A 19,349-nucleotide genomic window follows, 5' to 3' on the forward strand; every position below is an offset into this window, starting at 1 on the left:
TTTTTATATTGTTTTACTTTCTTTTTTATTCAAGAAAATGTTTTTAATTTATTTATCTTATTTTATTTGATTCATTTTTTTTAAAAAGGACCTTATCTTCACCATACCTGGTTGTCCAAATTAGGCATAATAATGTGTTAATTCCACGACTGTATATATCGGTTGATATCGGTATCGGTTGATATCGGTATCGGTAATTAAAGAGTTGGACAATATCGGCATAACGGATATCGGCAAAAAGCCATTATCGGACATCCCTAATATATATATATATATATATATATATATATATATATATATATATATATATATATATATATATATATATATATATATATATGTATATATATATATATATATATATTTTATTTGTGGCGTACGTAATTCTTTCGTGGCGGGCCGCCACAAATAAATGAATGTGTGGGAAACACTGATTGATGTTGATTCATTATTATTTTTTGAGCAGTTTTAAAGAAAAAACAGCCTGCCTGGCAGCTTTGTGTTATTAGCGTCAACATTTGCAACTTTTATTTTTCACCTTTTTGCTCTTTTATCCCATTGCGGTTTCGTTGTTTTCCGTTGTATTTATCCCTTTTTGTGGACTCTGCCGTGACAAACGACGTGATGATGTCACACTGTTTCCCTCAGGTATGATGCGTCATGGTTAGAGATGTCCGATAATATCGGTCTGCCGATATTATCGGCCGATATATGCGTTAAAATGTAATATCGGAAATTTTCGGTATCGTTTTTTTTATTATCTGTTTCGTTTTTTGTTTTTTTTATTTTATTTTTTTTTATTAAATCAACATAAACACAATTAGTGCACCAACCCAAAAAACTTCCCTCCCCCATTCACACTAAAAGGGTTGTTTCTTTCTGTTATTAATATTCTGGTTCCTACATTATATATCAATATATATCAATACAGTCTGCAAGGGATACAGTCCGTAAGCACACATGATTGTGCGTGCTGCTGCTCCACTAATAATACTAACCTTTAACAGTTAATTTTACAAATTTTCATTAATTACTAGTTTCTATGTAACTGTTTTTATATTGTTTTACTTTCTTTTTTATTCAAGAAAATGTTTTTAATTTATTCATCTTATTTTATTTGATTCATTTTTTTAAAAAAGTACCTTATCTTCACCATACCTGGTTGTCCAAATTAGGCATAAAAATGTGTTAATTCCACGACTGTATATTTCGGTTGATATCGGTATCGGTTGATATCGGTATCGGTAATTAAAGAGTTGGACAATATCGGCATATCGGATATCGGCAAAAAGCCATTATCGGACATCCCTAGCTAAAATGTCTCTTAAAGCTCTGCCCCTTTAATTAGTGCACACTAAATAATTTAACTTTAGCCTACTACTACAAGCATATTATTTACCAGCAACATAAAGTGAAACAGAGGCAGAGGTGTCCTGCCACAGTCAGTAACAAATAAACAGAAAACGGTAGTGGTCAAATACAAATAAGGCAACAAGAGAAGTATCCTACACTTCTCCCTGCCTGGCAGATTTGTGTTATTAGCGTCAACATTGCAACTTTTATTTTTCACCTTTTTGCTCTTTTATCCCATTGCGGTTTCGTTGTTTTCCGTTGTATTTATCCCTTTTTGTGGACTCTGCCGTGACAAACGACGTGATGATGTCACACTGTTTCCCTCAGGTATGATGCGTCATGGTTAGAGATGTCCGATAATATCGGTCTGCCGATATTATCGGCCGATATATGCGTTAAAATGTAATATCGGAAATTATCGGTATCGTTTTTTTTATTATCGGTATCGGTTTTTTATTTTTTTTATTTTTTATTTTTTATTAAATCAACCTAAAAAACACAAGATACACTTACAATTAGTGCACCAACCCAAAAAATCTCCCTCCCCCATTTACACTCATTCACACAAAAGGGTTGTTTCTTTCTGTTATTAATATTCTGCTTCCTACATTATATATCAATATATATCAATACAGTCTGCAAGGGATACAGTCCGTAAGCACACATGATTGTGCGTGCTGCTGCTCCACTAATAGTACTAACCTTTAACAGTTAATTTTACTCATTTTCATTCATTACTAGTTTCTATGTAACTGTTTTTATATTGTTTTACTTTCTTTTTTATTCAAGAAAATGTTTTTAATTTATTTATCTTATTTTATTTGATTCATTTTTTTAAAAAAGGACCTCATCTTCACCATACCTGGTTGTCCAAATTAGGCATAATAATGTGTTAATTCCACGACTGTATATATCGGTTGATATCGGTATCGGTTGATATCGGTAATTAAAGAGTTGGACAATATCGGCATATCGGATATCGGCAAAAAGCCATTATCGGACATCCCTAATATATATATATATATATATTTTATTTGTGGCGGACGTAATTCTTTCGTGGCGGGCCGCCACAAATAAATGAATGTGTGGGAAACACTGATTGATGTTGATTCATTATTATTTTTTGAGCAGTTTTAAAGAAAAAACAGCCTGCCTGGCAGCTTTGTGTTATTAGCGTCAACATTTGCAACTTTTATTTTTCACCTTTTTGCTCTTTTATCCCATTGCGGTTCCGTTGTTTTCCGTTGTATTTATCCCTTTTTGTGGACTCTGCCGTGACAAACGACGTGATGATGTCACACTGTTTCCCTCAGGTATGATGCGTCATGGTTAGAGTTGTCCGATAATATCGGTCTGCCGATATTATCGGCCGATATATGCGTTAAAATGTAATATCGGAAATTATCGGTATCGTTTTTTTTATTATCGGTATCGGTTTTTTATTTTTTTATTTTATTTTTTAAAATTAAATCAACATAAAAAACATAAGATACACTTACAATTAGTGCACCAACCCAAAAAACCTCCCTCCCCCATTTACACTCATTCACACTAAAGGGTTGTTTCTTTCTGTTATTAATATTCTGCTTCCTACATTATATATCAATATATATCAATACAGTCTGCAAGGGATACAGTCCGTAAGCACACATGATTGTGCGTGCTGCTGGTCCACTAATAGTACTAACCTTTAACAGTTAATTTTACAAATTTTCATTAATTACTAGTTTCTATGTAACTGTTTTTATATTGTTTTACTTTCTTTTTTATTCAAGAAAATGTTTTTAATTTATTGATCTTATTTTATTTGATTCATTTTTTTTTAAAGTACCTTATCTTCACCATACCTGGTTGTCCAAATTCGGCATAATAATGTGTTAATTCCACGACTGTATATATCGGTTGATATCGGTATCGGTTGATATCGGTATCGGTAATTAAAGATTTGGACAATATCGGCATATCGGATATCGGCAAAAAGCCATTATCGGACATCCCTATATGTGGGGGTTCGTCAAGAGAAAACATGCGGAACAAGAATAATAAAGTTTGACATACGAGCAATAATCATATGGGCTGCTTGCAGCATGTGAATGCAGCAGGCCCATAATAAAAAAAGCCAAAGTCTTTCTGCTTTTTAATAGCAAGTGAGTCATCCTCATGCTGGGCGAACACAACGAAGCGGGCTAAGGAGCGAGGTGTGCCAGGACACATGAGTAGGCGCATCAGACCATGCAGATAAGGTCAAGTCGGGGATGGATGCTCATCGTCACCACCCCATGTCCCACTCCGGGTGGCTTTTAAGTGCGCTAACTTTGTTACAAGTAGATAAAGCCGCCAGGGGAGATGGAAGAGGAGCCATAACATTCGGTGGAAGAGCTAACCCGATTAGTCCCGCGCTCGCCGGAGAACAATATCTGCCAGCATCAGGCGGCCATTAAAGCACATAAATATGACGTGACTTCATGCCGCGGAGGAGTACTTCCATCGGTACACCTTGTACCGCGCTTTCATCAGTATCGACATCACCATGACGCATCATACCTGAGGGAAACGGTGTTTTTTACAAGGTGACATCATCACGTCGTTTGTCACGGCAGAGTCCACAAAAAGGGATAAATACAACGGAAAACAACGAAACCGCAATGGGATAAAAGAGCAAAAAGGTGAAAAATAAAAGTTGCAATGTTGACGCTAATAACACAAAGCTGCCAGGCAGGGAGAAGTGTAGGATACTTCTCTTGTTGCCTTATTTGTATTTGACCACTACCGTTTTCTGTTTATTTGTTACTGACTGTGGCAGGACACCTCTGCCTCTGTTTCACTTTATGTTGCTGGTAAATAATATGGTTGTAGTAGTAGGCTAAAGTTAAATTATTTAGTGTGCACTAATTAAAGGGGCAGAGCTTTAAGAGACATTTTAGCTAGGGATGTCCGATAATGGCTTTTTGCCGATATCCGATATGCCGATATTGTCCAACTCTTTAATTACCGATACCGATATCAACCGATACCGATATCAACCGATATATACAGTCGTGGAATTAACACATTATTATGCCTAATTTGGACAACCAGGTATGGTGAAGATAAGGTACTTTTTTTTAAAAAATGAATCAAATAAAATAAGATAAATAAATTAAAAACATTTTCTTGAATAAAAAAGAAAGTAAAACAATATAAAAACAGTTACATAGAAACTAGTAATTAATGAAAATTCGTAAAATTAACTGTTAAAGGTTAGTATTATTAGTGGACCAGTAGCACGCACAATCATGTGTGCTTACGGACTGTATCCCTTGCAGACTGTATTGATATATATTGATATATAATGTAGGAACCAGAATATTAATAACAGAAAGAAACAACCCTTTTAGTGTGAATGAGGGTGAATGAGTGTAAATGGGGGAAGGAGGTTTTTTGGGTTGGTGCACTAATTGTAAGTGTATCTTGTGTTTTTTATGTGGATTTAATAAAAAATAAAAAATAATTTTTTTTTTAAAAAGATACTGATAATAAAAAAAAACGATACCGATAATTTCCGATATTACATTTTAACGCATTTATCGGCCGATAATATCGGCAGACCGATATTATCGGCAGACCGATATTATCGGACATCTCTAATATATATATTTATTTTTTTAATTTATTTATTTATTTATTTATTTTTTTGTCCTGTCCAGCTTCTCAGGCAAATCATATAGTTGATGTAGATGCCCATATAGGCTGTTCAGATTTACTTTACAAAAGAGAAGTGTAGGATACTTCTCTTGTTGCCTTATTTGTATTTGACCACTACTGTTTTCTGTTTATTTGTTACTGACTGTGGCAGGACACCTCTGCCTCTGTTTCACTTTATGTTGCTGGTAAATAATATGGTTGTAGTAGTAGGCAAGGCAAGGCAAGGCAACTTTATTTGTATAGCGCTTTTCATACACAAGGCAGACTCAAAGTGCTTCACAGACAACAAAGTGAAATGAAAGAAAATAAAAGCAAAATTAAAATGCAGACAATAAAAATAAAAACAGTGCAGACGTTAAAAGTTAAAAGATTAAAAGATTTAGCTGAAAGCTAAGGTGAACATAAAAGTCTTCAGTCTAGTTTTAAAAGTAGTGAGAGTTGGGGAGAGTCTGACATCTTCAGGAAGTTTATTCCAGCTATGTGTTGCATAGTGACTGAATGATGATCTCCCTTGATTTGAGTTTACTCTTGGAACCGCTAACAGATTGGTCTCAGAAGATCTTAGTGATCTAGAGGGCGTATATAGTGGGAGCATATCAGTGATATACTTGGGCCCTAGACCATGTAGTGATTTATATGTGAGCAGGAGGATTTTGAAATCTATTCTCTGATGTACAGGGAGCCAATGTAAGGATTTAAGAATTGGTGTAATGTGCCCACATTTTTTGGTCTTTGTTAGAACTCTAGCAGCAGCGTTCTGAACAAGCTGTAGCTGCCTGACAGTTTTTTTGGGAAGACCTGCAAGGAGACCATTACAATAGTCTAGCCTACTGGTAATAAAGGCATGTACAAGTTTTTCTAAGTCTTGAGCTGACATGAGCCCTCTAAGTCTTTTTACATTTTTGAGGTGATAGTAGGCCGATTTTGTTACTGATTTGATGTGACTGTCGAAATGTAAATCAGAATCTAAAATAACCCCAAGATTTCTGGCTTTATTTGAGGTTTTCAGGGACAGTGATTGAAGGTGTTGGATGACTTTAAACCTTTCTTTTTTAGCACCAAAAACAATTATCTCAGTTTTATCTTCATTTAGTTGTAGGAAATTTTGGCACATCCAGTGTTTGACTTGCTCAATGCACTGGCACAGAAGATCTATGGGGCGATAGTCATTTGGTGATAGCGCTACATAGATTTGGGTGTCATCGGCATAGCAATGATGGTCAATGTTATTATTTTGCATGATTTGTCCTAGTGGGAGCATATAGATGTTAAATAAAGTCGGCCCCAAGATTGAACCTTGGGGGACTCCACACGTTACGTTGGTTGGTTCTGATACAAAGTCACCAATGGAAACAAAATAGTTCCTATCTTGTAGATATGACTTGAACCAGCTTAAAACTGTGCCTGAGATCCCCACCCAGTTTTCCAACCTGTCCAAAAGTATTAAGTGGTCGACAGTGTCAAATGCAGCACTGAGGTCCAAAAGCATTAATACTGAAGTTTTGCCAGAGTCTGTGTTTAGACGGATGTCATTTATAACTTTAAGAAGGGCCGTCTCTGTGCTATGAAGAGGTCGAAATCCTGACTGGAAGTTGTTGTGGCAGCCAGTAGAAGCCAAGAAGTGATTTAGTTGTTGGAGGACAACTTTCTCAATTATTTTACTTATGAATGGTAGATTTGAAATTGGTCTGTAGTTGTTGATAACAGAGGCATCTAGGCTCTGCTTTTTTAGAAGAGGTTTAATGACTGCAGTTTTGAAAGCCTTCGGGAAATTGCCCGATTTAATAGAATTATTAACTATTTGCAAGATGTCTGTTGATAGGCAGTCAAAAACATTCTTAAAGAAGTTGGTAGGTAAAACATCAAGGCAGCAGGTGGATGACTTTAGAGCTGTCACCGTTTCCACTAGAGTTTTAGAGTCTATGGCATTAAAGCTTGCCATCATTGCTGTGTTACTTTTGCCTAAATGGGGTGGTGATCCAACTTTTTTACTTGAGATATTGATGGTGCGTCTGATGCCTTCAATTTTATCAGTATAAAAGAATGCAAAGTCATTGCATTTCTGCGTGGAATGGAGTTCGGCTGGTATTTGTGTTGGGGGTTTAGTCAGTCTGTCAACGATTGTGAATAGGGTTTTGGCCTTATTTGTGTTGCTGTTTATGATATTGGAGAAGAATGTTTCTCTAGCACTTTTTAAGACTAAATTGTAGGCCTGGAGGCTCTCTTTATAGATGTCATGGTGAATATGAAGTTTTGTATTCCGCCAGATTCGTTCAGCCTTCCTGCACTCTCTTCTCTGGGCTGTTACAGCAGCAGATTTTCTCCAGGGTGCCTTTTGCTTGCCAGAAATCGTTTTAACTGTAACAGGTGCAATGATATCTATGATATTCACAATTTTGGAATTAAAGTTGCTTACAAGATCATCAGCATGACATGGGTTTAGAGGTGGTAGTGAGGAGATGGCGTTTTTAAAGAGGACATTAGCATGTTCATTTATGTACCGCTTTTTGACATTCTTTGATTCTGTTTGTGTGTCCGGAATTACAGAAATATTAAAGAAAACACAGAAATGATCAGACAATGAAGGATCAATCACAAGAACATCAGAAACATTGAGACCTTTTGTGATAATCAGGTCCAGGGTGTGTCCCTTATAATGTGTAGCCTCTTTCACATGTTGAGACAGTTCAAATGTGTCTAAAATAGTAAAAAGTTATTTTGCGCCCTTGTCATTTAAATCGTCAATATGAAAATTAAAATCACCAGTTATAACCAGGCAGTCAAAGTCAGTGGAGATGCTAGACAATAGTTCAGTAAAATCATCAAAAAAAAATTTGCAGAATATTTAGGTGGCCTGTAGATAATTAACAAGAGAATTTTGGGAGAGCATTTCAACACAGCACACAGGTATTCAAATGATGTAAACTCACCGAGTGACATCTGTTTCCCCTGAAACATGTTTTTAAATATAGCAGCAACCCCTCCACCTCTTTTCCCCGATCTACATATATCAATGAAGTTATAGTTGGGGGGTGCTGTCTCGATCAGAATGCTTGCACTGTTATTTTGTTCCAGCCATGTTTCAGTTAAAAACATAAAGTCAAGTTTAGAAGTGCTAATAAAATCATTGACTAAAAATGATTTGCTATTCAGAGACCTGACATTGAGCAGACCCATCCTGATGGTGTTATTGACAGGCTTCGATGTTGGCTTTGATTTGGAGATAATAGGAATGAGATTGTTTAGGTTAGCAGGGTGGCTAAGTTTCCCAATGTTTACTCTCTTGGTAGTCACAACAGGGATGTAGAAGGTGCCATGATTTGATGTAGGCAACCTTGGGCCCAGCTGATAATGTGGTCTACTGCTGAACCCTTTTCTGTATCAGAAATATTCAGGACTGCTGTCAGGGCGAGGCAGGGTTTGCCGTAAGGGGGAGGGGGAGTGAGCAGCGTCAGAGCTGGGACGAACTACTGAAGGTGGACGTTGAGGGCGTGTAAGGGGTTGGCATGAGAAAGGTGAAGTATGGCTGGGGGGTTGTGGAGCACGCCTTCGTGGAGGGGGTGGTGGAGGTGAGCGATGATCTAGGGGGGTAAAAATCTGAGTAGGGTGGGGCGTGAGTGGGGGTAGCTCCCGGAACTCCAAGGGGGAGAAGGGGGGAGAAAGGTCTACTTGAGGGAGGGAGAAAGATGGAGACGTGGATGGCTTGGGGGATGTGGGGGAGGGATCTTCACATGCATTCAGAATGGAGGGAGGGGCGGTAGAGGAGGATAGACACCTCTCCTCTTTGCTCTGGTGTATCTCATGGTCGACGTTCTCCTTTTGCAGTGGCGGTCCTCCTTCGACGTTCCTGATAGGCTGTGTTGTGTCTTCCTTCCTCGGTGGCTCCTCTTGTCTCTTGTCCTTGGCAGTGATGATAGATGCAAGATGCAGGAAGTGAAACATGTTGTTCATGAATAGCTTTACTCCCATCTTATTCAGGCAAAGTCCGTCTGCCTTAAAAAGATGCCTGCGGTCCCAGAAAAAGTAGGCTAAAGTTAAATGATTTAGTATGCACTAATTAAAGGGGCAGAGCTTTAAGAGACATTTTAGCTTTTATATTTTATAAGATATATTTTTTTGTAAGAACCACGATTAATAAATATATTTCAGTGAATAACTTATTGTTCAAATCTGTATATAAATATGTACACAAAGTGTTGTAATTATATTGTCAAATGGATGGATGGATGGACGTTTAAAACAAAACTGTTATTATTAATTAGTAAGTATACATTTTAGCCTTTTTAGAGAAAATCATATCATTGTAGTAAATTATGCAAATTACTCGATGATGTCATGGTGACCACGCCCGTAGCCACGCCCCCACCGCCACAGGTATCTTGAAACACTGTCAATATTGTTAAGAATTATTGACATATTCAAGGCTCCAATTGCTTCATATTTACGTATCTCTCATACACATTTTCATCACAGCCATTTAAAAAAAAACATGAATAAACACATTTAAAAAATGAACAATAGTGTCACAGTGGCTTACACTTGCGTCGCATCTCATAAGCTTGACAACGCAATGTGTCCAATATTTTCCACAAAGATGAAATAAGTCTTATTTTAGGTTCATTCGATAGTTCAAACAAATTTAAAAAATGGATCCCGTATTCCAATATTTAACTTGGTATTTTAAAAAAATCAATTCTGATTACAATACGAGACACACAAGTTCATAGCATGTGTAAAGCTTTACTTCCCTAGTTATGTGTTGTCATGACATCAGTGGTTCATTTGGCCTAAAAAAAAAAAGAAAAGGAAATAATATAATTTATCGGCGATAATTTGTGGGTCAATATATTGTCCGGCAACATTTGTTATCGGCCAAGGCCTACATTACTCGGTGGGTGACAGAACATATTTTATTGCTTTCGTTTGTGATATTTATTCAAATGCTAAATTTTGCTTACAGACAGTATATTATATTTGTTTGTTTGTTTGTTTTATTTACCTTGGTATTCAAAAATGTATATTATAATTACAATACGAAAACACAAGTTCATTGCATTTGTAAGGCTTTACTTCCATAGTTATGTGTTGTCATGACATCAGTGATTCATTTGGCCTAAAAAAAATAGAAATAATACCGTTAATCCGCGATAATTTTTAGGTCAACATATCGTCCGGCAACATTTGTTATCGGCCCAGGCCTACAGAACCTATTTTATTGCTTTTGGTTGTGATATTTATTCAAATGCTAAACTTTGCTTACAGACAGTATATTTTATTTTTATTATGTGTTTGTTTTATTTACCGAGGTATTCAAAAATTCACATTTTAATTACAATACGAAAACACAAGTTCTTTGCATTTGTAAGGCTTTACTTCCATAGTTATGTGTTGTCATGACATCAGTGGTTCATTTGGCTTTAAAAAAAAAAGGAAATAATATAATTTATCGACGATAATTTGTAGGTCAATATATCGTCCAGCAACATTTGTTATCGGCCCAAGCCTATGTTACTCTGTGGGTGACAGAACTTATTTTATTGCTAATGGTTGTGATTTTTATTCAAATGCGAAAGTTTGCTTATAGACAGTATATTTTATTTGTATTATTTTTTTGTATTAAAAAATTTACATTTTAATTACAATACGAAAACACAAGTTCATTGCATTTCTAAGGCTTTACTTCCATAGTTATTATGTGATGTTTTGGCCTCCAAAAAAATGGCAATAATGTCATTTATCGACAATAATTTGTAGGTCAATATATCGTCCGGCAACATTTGTCAATCAGCCCAGTAGTTGGGTGACAGAACCTATTTTGTTGCTGTTGGTTGTGATATTTATTCAAATGCTAAATTTTGCTTACAGACAGTATATTACATTTATTTTTATTTGTTTGTTTTATTTAACTTGGAATTTAAAAAATTCCATTTTAATTACAATACGAGACACACAAGTGCATTGCATTTGTAAGGCTTTACTTCCGTAGGTATGTGTTGCCATGACATCAGTGATTCATTTGCCTAAAAATAATGGAAATAATACCATTTATTGGCGATAATTTGTAGGTCAATATATCGTCCAGCAACATTTGTTATCGGTCCAGGCCTCGGTGGGTGACAGAACCTATTTTATTGCTTTTGTTTGTGATATTTATTCAAATGCTAAATTTTGCTTACAGACAGTATATTGTATATTTTTTGTTTTATTTAACTTGGTATTACAAAATTTTAATTTTAATTACAATACGAGATACACAGGTTCATTGCATTTGTAAGGCTTTACTTCCATAGTTATGTGTTGTCTTGACATCAGTGGTTCATTTGGCCTAAAAAAATGGAAATAATACCATTAATCGGCGATAAATTTTAGGTCAATATATCGCCCAGCAACATTTGTTATCGGCCCAGGCCTACAGAACCTATTTTATTGCTTTTGGTTGTGATATTTATTCAAATGCTAAATTTTCCTTACAGACAGTATATTTTATTTTTATTATTTGTTTGTTTTATTTACCTAGGTTTTCAAAAATGTACATTTTAATTACAATACGAAAACACAAGTTCATTGCATTTGTAAGGCTTTACTTCCATAGTTATGTGTTGCCATGACATCAGTGATTAATGTGCCTAAAAATAATGGAAATAATACCATTTATTGGCGATAATTTGTAGGTCAATATATCGTCCAATCAACATTTGTTATCGGCCCAGGCCTATGTTACTCGGTGGGTGACAGAACTTATTGTATTGCTTTTGGTTGTGATTTTTATTCAAATGCGAAATTTTGCTATCAGACAGTATATTATATCATTTTTATTTGTTTGTTTTATTCAACTTGGTATTAAAAAATTTCCATTTTAATTACAATACGAAAACACAAGTTCATTGCATTTGTAAGGCTTTACTTCCCTAGTTATTAGGTGATGTCATGACATCATCAATGGTTCGTTTGGCCTAAAAAAAAATGGCAATAATATAATTTATCGGCAATAACTTGTAGATCAATAAATCGTCCAGAAACATTTGTTATCGGCCCAGGCCTACGCTAATCGCTGGATGAATTCCTTGCTATTTGTGAGGACACGCTGGCGCTGATAAGAAGAAATGTTGTCCTCCCTCGTCAGCATCCCAGGGCTGATTGATGAGCAGTGATGACGAAGACCAACAAAATATTTACACAAGTCCCTGGCAGGCTGCTCGTTATGTACAACAACTTTGACCCCTGGCAAAAGACGCGCAGACAAATGAGTTTGTAATGTCGACGGACATATTCCCCGGGGTAAAAACAACTAATGTTTGTCACTTTGCTGTACGTTGATTGGCGTACGACGACCCGCTGCGGCGTTATTTCCTCCGGCGCCGCTTCCTGCCTGCACGGCGGAGAACGGGGGGGGAACTGACCCCGCAAACAAACAACCATGGGCCTCCGCAGCGCCGCCGCTGATTATCGGAGGGGCGAGCGACGCCACTTAGGACCCGTTTATTTGCCTATCGGGCCTCATAACTGAAACGTGAAGAAGTATTGAACGGTTATTAGATTTCTGAGAGACGGAGGAACATTTTGAGAAGTTTACCTGTTGAACAAAGAACGACATTGATGGCGATGAATGTTCCCGATGCCACGTAACGTCCCAGAAGAAGCGGGGTTTTATTGTACAGGATCGCGTCAATGAGTCAACAAACATGAAATAGCTGAGAATATTCCAGCGTGTTATGACTGCTATCCCTCCTAAAAGCCTCCATATTCCACCGGCATGCCAAAGACGTTCCGCCCAAAATTCACATCATTCCACGCGAGTCCCAAAAGTAAATACACAACTCTGGCGGAGGGTGGGGGGGGTCCCCCAAAGGGCATCCACTAGGGGTGCACAAAACATTCAATTCACATCCCAGTCAATCTTCTTATTCAAGCCCATTCGAAATCCATTTAAATTTTCTAAAATATACTGTATAAAAACATTTTTTTATAGAATATATATATATTAGGGGTGTAACGGTACGTGTATTTGCAGGGCCGGCCCGTGGCATAGGCCGTATAGGCAAATGCTAAGGGCGCCGTCCATCAGGGGGTGCCACGCCAGTGCCACAAATGTTGGAGAAAAAAATAAATAAATTAAAAAAAAAGTTGGTACTATTATTTCTAAATACAAAAAATAATCCCACGTTAATTAAAATGCAATGTAAAGCCTATTTAATAGAAATATTATTTGTTACAACATTACCCCCGCCCCCCGCACGGTGCGCCCCCTCCCTTACCGTATCATGACTCTTACCACCTCAAAAAATCAACACAAGATGTCAAAACGGCCAAAACTGTCAGGTGCCCAGGGAAGAAAAAATAGAAAAGAAGAGGAGGAGAAACGAGAAAAAGACAGAGGTAGCAGGTAGGTAACGTTAGCCTACATGAAATTATTTGTCTGTTACAGAATGTGATAGTAACCTGGCTTTTTAGCATTAAGCTAATGTTACATGATTCGGCAATTGCTAATCAATAAATAGCTAGTTCTGTTTTAACGTCGGGTTAATATTGTGGAGGGGGCTAAATTGTTATGGAAAATAATAATGTACCGTTAGGTAATTACAGTACTCCCACCTTACATTCCTCAGGGACATTTGTATTAGATCTTTTAAGCAGGTGTTTTTTGTTTACATTGTTATTGCCTTCTGGTTAGCTAATGTTTGCCCTGCAGGTAATAGTCACTTATCCACCTCTTTATATATTAGGTATAGTATATATTGTAAGCCTTGTTGTTAAAGTGCACATCATTAATGTTAATTAAGCAATATCACATGAGAGGGAATGCTGTTTTTTTTAATTTGAGCACTGCTGTGATTCGGTTAAAGATAATCATAACATAACATTCTCCTATAATATGTTAATTTGCTTTCTTTAAGTAAAAAAAAAAGGCCAAAGACAAAGCTATTCGGTTTCTTGTGAGTATATACACTTCACTGCCAATGTGGGGGGGCGCCACCTAAAATCTTGCCTAGGGCGCCAGATTGGTTAGGGCCAGGCCTGTGTATTTGTATTGAACGGTTTCGGTACGGGGGTTTCGGTTCGGTTCGGATGTGTACCGAACGAGTTTCCACACGAACATATTAAGTAGCCGCCTCCGCTTCCTTCTGCCTCTGTTTCTGTCAGTCCTCTACACCAGTGTTTTTCAACCTTTTTTGAGCCTAGGCACATTTTTTGCGTTGAAAAAATGCGGAGGCACACCACCAGCAGAAATCATTAAAAAACGAAACTCAGCTGACAGTAAAAAGTCGTTGTCGCAAGTGTTGGATATGAATTCCAACCATAACCAAGCATGCATCACTATAGCTCTTGTCTCAAATTAGGTGTACTGTCACCACCTGTCACATCACACCCTGACTTATTTGGAGTTTATTGCTGTTTTCCTGTGTGTAGTGTTTTAGTTCTTGTCTTGCACTCCTATTTTGGTGGCTTTTTCTCTTTTTTTGGTATTTTCCTGTAGCAGTTGCATGTCTTCCTTTGAGCGATATTTCCCGCATCTACTTTGTTTTAGCAGTCAAGAATATTTCAGTTGTTTTTATCCTTCTCTGTGGGGACATTGTTGATTGTCATGTCATGTTCGGATGTACTTTGTGGACGCCGTCTTTGCTCCACAGTAAGTCTTTGCTGTCGTCCAGCATTCTGTTTTTGAATACTTTGTAGCCAGTTCAGTTTTAGTTTCGTTATGCACAGCCTTCCCTAGGCTTTAATGCCTTTTCTTAGGGGCACTCACCTTTTGTTTATTTTTGGTTTAAGCATTAGACACCTTTTTACCTGCACACTGCCTCCCGCTGTTTCCGACATCTACAAAGCAATTAGCTACCGGCTGCCACCTACTGATATGGAAGAGTATTACATGGTTACTCTGCCGAGCTCTAGACAGCACCGACACTCAACAACAACACATCATTTGCAGATTATAATTACTGCTTTGCAAAATATATTTTTTACCCAAATAGGTGAAATGAGATCATCTCCCACGGCAGATCATCTCCCACGGCACACCAGACTGTATCTCACGGCACACCGCGGCACAGTGGTTGAAAAACACTGCTCTACACAGCATTGTCCCACCCACACAACCATCTGATTGGTTACAACCAGAGCGGTAACAGCCAATCAGCAGTGCGTATTCAGAGTGCATGTAGTCAGTGCTTAGCGTTTAGCAGGTAACCATCAGGCAGCGGACTCTCCCCAAATTATAATAAACACCTCCCAGTCAACTACTAGTAACATCACTATGAGCCCGTTGACCTTCTAGAAATATAAAAGGCAACTCAGCTCGCTCGCAAACCTGGCTTGAGGTGAAGGCAAATTTGCTTTTAGCGTAACGTTAGCTCATTTTGCGGTGTGTGTGTGTGTTACGGACAGCAAAGCCCTGTCTGTCTGTTATTTCACTTTACCTTTTTCTGTGTTGATTGAGCTGTGTTGAAGCAGCAAAAAAGGACATTACGTTAAATGAAGAGTTTCTGTCTCTGATAGTTGATATAATAATGTAAGTGCATCATTAAGCCTACATGAACTCCATGGTGTTCAGGGATGAATAGTCCCTCCTATTGCTATTGTACTATTTTTTTCAGCTCTAGTTACATTAATCATTAGTAATGCAGCAGCCTAGTTTTGAATGGCAGGGTCCCTGCTATCACATGTTGATAAAAATATAACATTTACATAATAAAAAAATCAACTACAGGCTTCCCAAATGCTGTAATAAATTAAGCATGATGAGTTGACTTGAAACTGTTTAATGTTGCACTTTTTATATGTAGAAGAAAAGTTTTGTCATTTTATTTAATCTGAGCAACAACTTGAGGCAGTTTAATGTTGATTAACGTGGACAGAATTATTATAGTGTTCCCAATGTTAAAAGGATAAAGCCATTGTTTACAAATTTGGTAAATAAATAACCAAAAAATGTGTATTTTGTCGTTTTCTTACTGTACCGAAAATGCACCGAACCGTGACCTCTAAACCGAGGTACGTACCGAACCGAAATTTGTGTGTACCGTAACACCCCTAATATATACACTACCGTTCAAAAGTTTGGGGTCACATTGAAATGTCCTTATTTTTGAAGGAAAAGCACTGTACTTTTCAATGAAGATAACTTTAAACTAGTCTTAACTTTAAAGAAATACACTCTATACATTGCTAATGTGGTAAATGACTATTCTAGCTGCAAATGTCTGGTTTTTGGTGCAATATCTACATAGGTGTATAGAGGCCCATTTCCAGCAACTATCACTCCAGTGTTCTAATGGTACAATGTGTTTGCTTATTGGCTAATTGATGATTAGAAAACCCTTGTGCAATCATGTTCACACATCTGAAAACAGTTTAGCTCGTTACAGAAGCTACAAAACTGACCTCCCTTTGAGCAGATTGAGTTTCTGGAGCATCACATTTGTGGGGTCAATTAAACGCTCAAAATGGCCAGAAAAAGAGAACTTTCATCTGAAACTTGACAGTCTATTCTTGTTCTTAGAAATGAAGGCTATTCCACAAAATTGTTTGGGTGACCCCAAACTTTTGAACGGTAGTGTATATATATATATATATATATATATATATATATATATATATATATATATATATATATTTTTTTTTTTTTTACAATCATTTTAATTTAAAATCGGTAATACAAACTTAAGGTGGGAATCTTTGGGCACATTCCGATCCGATTACAATTCGATTAAAAAACGATTATTGATGCATTTTTAATTCATGTCTATTAATGCAGTCTTACATTTCTTTGCATTTCGCTAAAAAAAAAGCGTTTATCACTTACAACTTTTAAAAACGGTGCATTTGCAGTAAGTGACAATAAAATTAATTCCCATCACATGTATTAACTTAATGGAAATGTGTGCAAAACTGCAACATAAATAAAAGGAGCTGGTCGGTAAGATGGCTCGCTGCGGTCAGACACATTTTACAACTGTCGCGCATTATTTTAATTACAATAAATACATCCATTTTGACGTTTACTAATCGATTGTATAATCGTCCAATTGCGATGCATCTAAAAAAAAACGACTATATTCCCCAGCTCCAATACTAACCCTTAAGGGTGCACACACAAAAATGTTTTATTCATACCCATATCGTGATTCTTATTCATACCAACTCTTGATTCATAATTTTGCAAAATCGATTAAAAATACATAATTAAAAAATATTTTTTTATATAATCATCAGTTTTCAAAAATACGTTTTTTGGCCATCTTAATTAGAGATGTCCGATAACATCGGACTCCCGATATTATCGGCCGATAAATGCTTTAAAATGTAATATCGGAAATTATCGGTATCGGTTTCAAAAAGTAAAAATGTATGACTTTTTAAGAGGCCGCTGTGTACACGGACGTAGGGAGAAGTACAGAGCGCCAATAAACCTTAAAGGCGCTGCCTTTGCGTGCCGGCCCAGTCACATAATATCTACGGCTTTTCACACGCACAAGTGAATGGTCAACAGCCATACAGGTCACACTGAGGGTGGCCGTATAAACAACTTTAACACTGTTACAAATATGCGCCACACTGTGAACCCACACCAAACAAGAATGACAAACACAATTCGGGAGAACATCCGCACCGTGACACAACATAAACACAACAGGACAAATACCCAGAACCCCTTGCAGCACTAACTCTTCCGGGACGCTACAATATACACCCTCCGCTACCCCCTAATAAGTCCCCATCTCAGGGAGAGCATGTCCCAAATTCCAAGCTGCTGTTTTGAGGCATGTTAAAAAAAATAATGCACTTTGTGACTTCAATAATAAATATGGCAGTGCCATGTTGGCATTTTTTTTCCATAACTTGAGTTGATTTATTTTGGAAAACCTTGTTACATTGTTTAATGCATCCAGCGGGGCATCACAACAAAATTAAGCATAATAATGTGTTAATTTCAAGACTGTATATATAGGTATCGTCATGATCTGTGGTCTAGATCAGTGGTCCCCAACCACCGGGCCGCAGCCCCCGGGCCGCGCAAGAAATAAAAAATATATATATTTATATATATATATTTTTTTTTTTTTTTTTAAATTAAATCAACATAAAAAAATATATATATACATTATATATCAATATAGATCAATACAGTCTGCAGGGATACAGTCCGTAAGCACACATGATTGTATTTCTTTATGAAAAAACAAAATAAAAATAAAAATTAAATTCCTCCCCCAACACCCCCGCTGGGGACCACTGGTCTAGATCAGTGGTCCCCAACCACCGGGCCGCGGCCCGGTACCAGTCCGTGGACCGATTGAAATATTTAATTTTAATTTGTATTTTTATTTGTATTTTTATTTTTATTTTTATTTTTATTTTTATTTTTATTTTTATTTTTATTTTTATTTTTATTTTTATTAAAACAACATAAAAAACACAAAAAATACATTATATATCAATAAAGATCTATACAGTCTGCAGGGATACAGTCCGTAAGCACACATGATTATATTTCTTAATGACCCAAAAAAATTTTAAAAAATAAAAATAAAAAGGCATACATGATATCACACGCAAGTAAACACGCCGCAGGACTTGTTGTATCGCACATGATATCACACGCAAGTAAACACGCTGCAGGACTGCTTGTATCGAACATGAAATCACACACAAGTAAACACGCTGCAGGACTTGTTGTATCGCACATGATATCACACGCAAGTAAACACGCTGCAGGACTTGTTGTATCGCACATGATATCACACGCAAGTAAACACGTTGCAGGACTGCTTGTATTGCACATGATATCACACGCAAGTAAACATGCTGCAGAACTTGTTGTATCGCACATGATATCACACGCAAGTAAACACGCTGCAGGACTTGTTGTATCGCACATGATATCACACGCAAGTAAACACGCCGCAGGACTTGTTGTATCGCACATGATATCACACGCAAGTAAACACGCTGCAGGACTGCTTGTATCGCACATGATATCACACGCAAGTAAACATGCTGCAGAACTTGTTGTATCGCACATGATATCACACGCAAGTAAACACGCTGCAGGACTTGTTGTATCGCACATGATATCACACGCAAGTAAACACGCCGCAGGACTTGTTGTATCGCACATGATATCACACGCAAGTAAACACGCTGCAGGACTTGTTGTATCGCACATGATATCACACGCAAGTAAACACGCTGCAGGACTTGTTGTATCGCACATGATATCACACGCAAGTAAACACGTTGCAGGACTGCTTGTATCGCACATGATATCACACGAAAGTAAACATACTGCAGGACTTGTTGTATCGCACATGATA

The sequence above is a fragment of the Entelurus aequoreus genome, linkage group LG15, assembly GCF_033978785.1.
Source record: "Entelurus aequoreus isolate RoL-2023_Sb linkage group LG15, RoL_Eaeq_v1.1, whole genome shotgun sequence".
NCBI lineage: Eukaryota > Metazoa > Chordata > Actinopteri > Syngnathiformes > Syngnathidae > Entelurus > Entelurus aequoreus.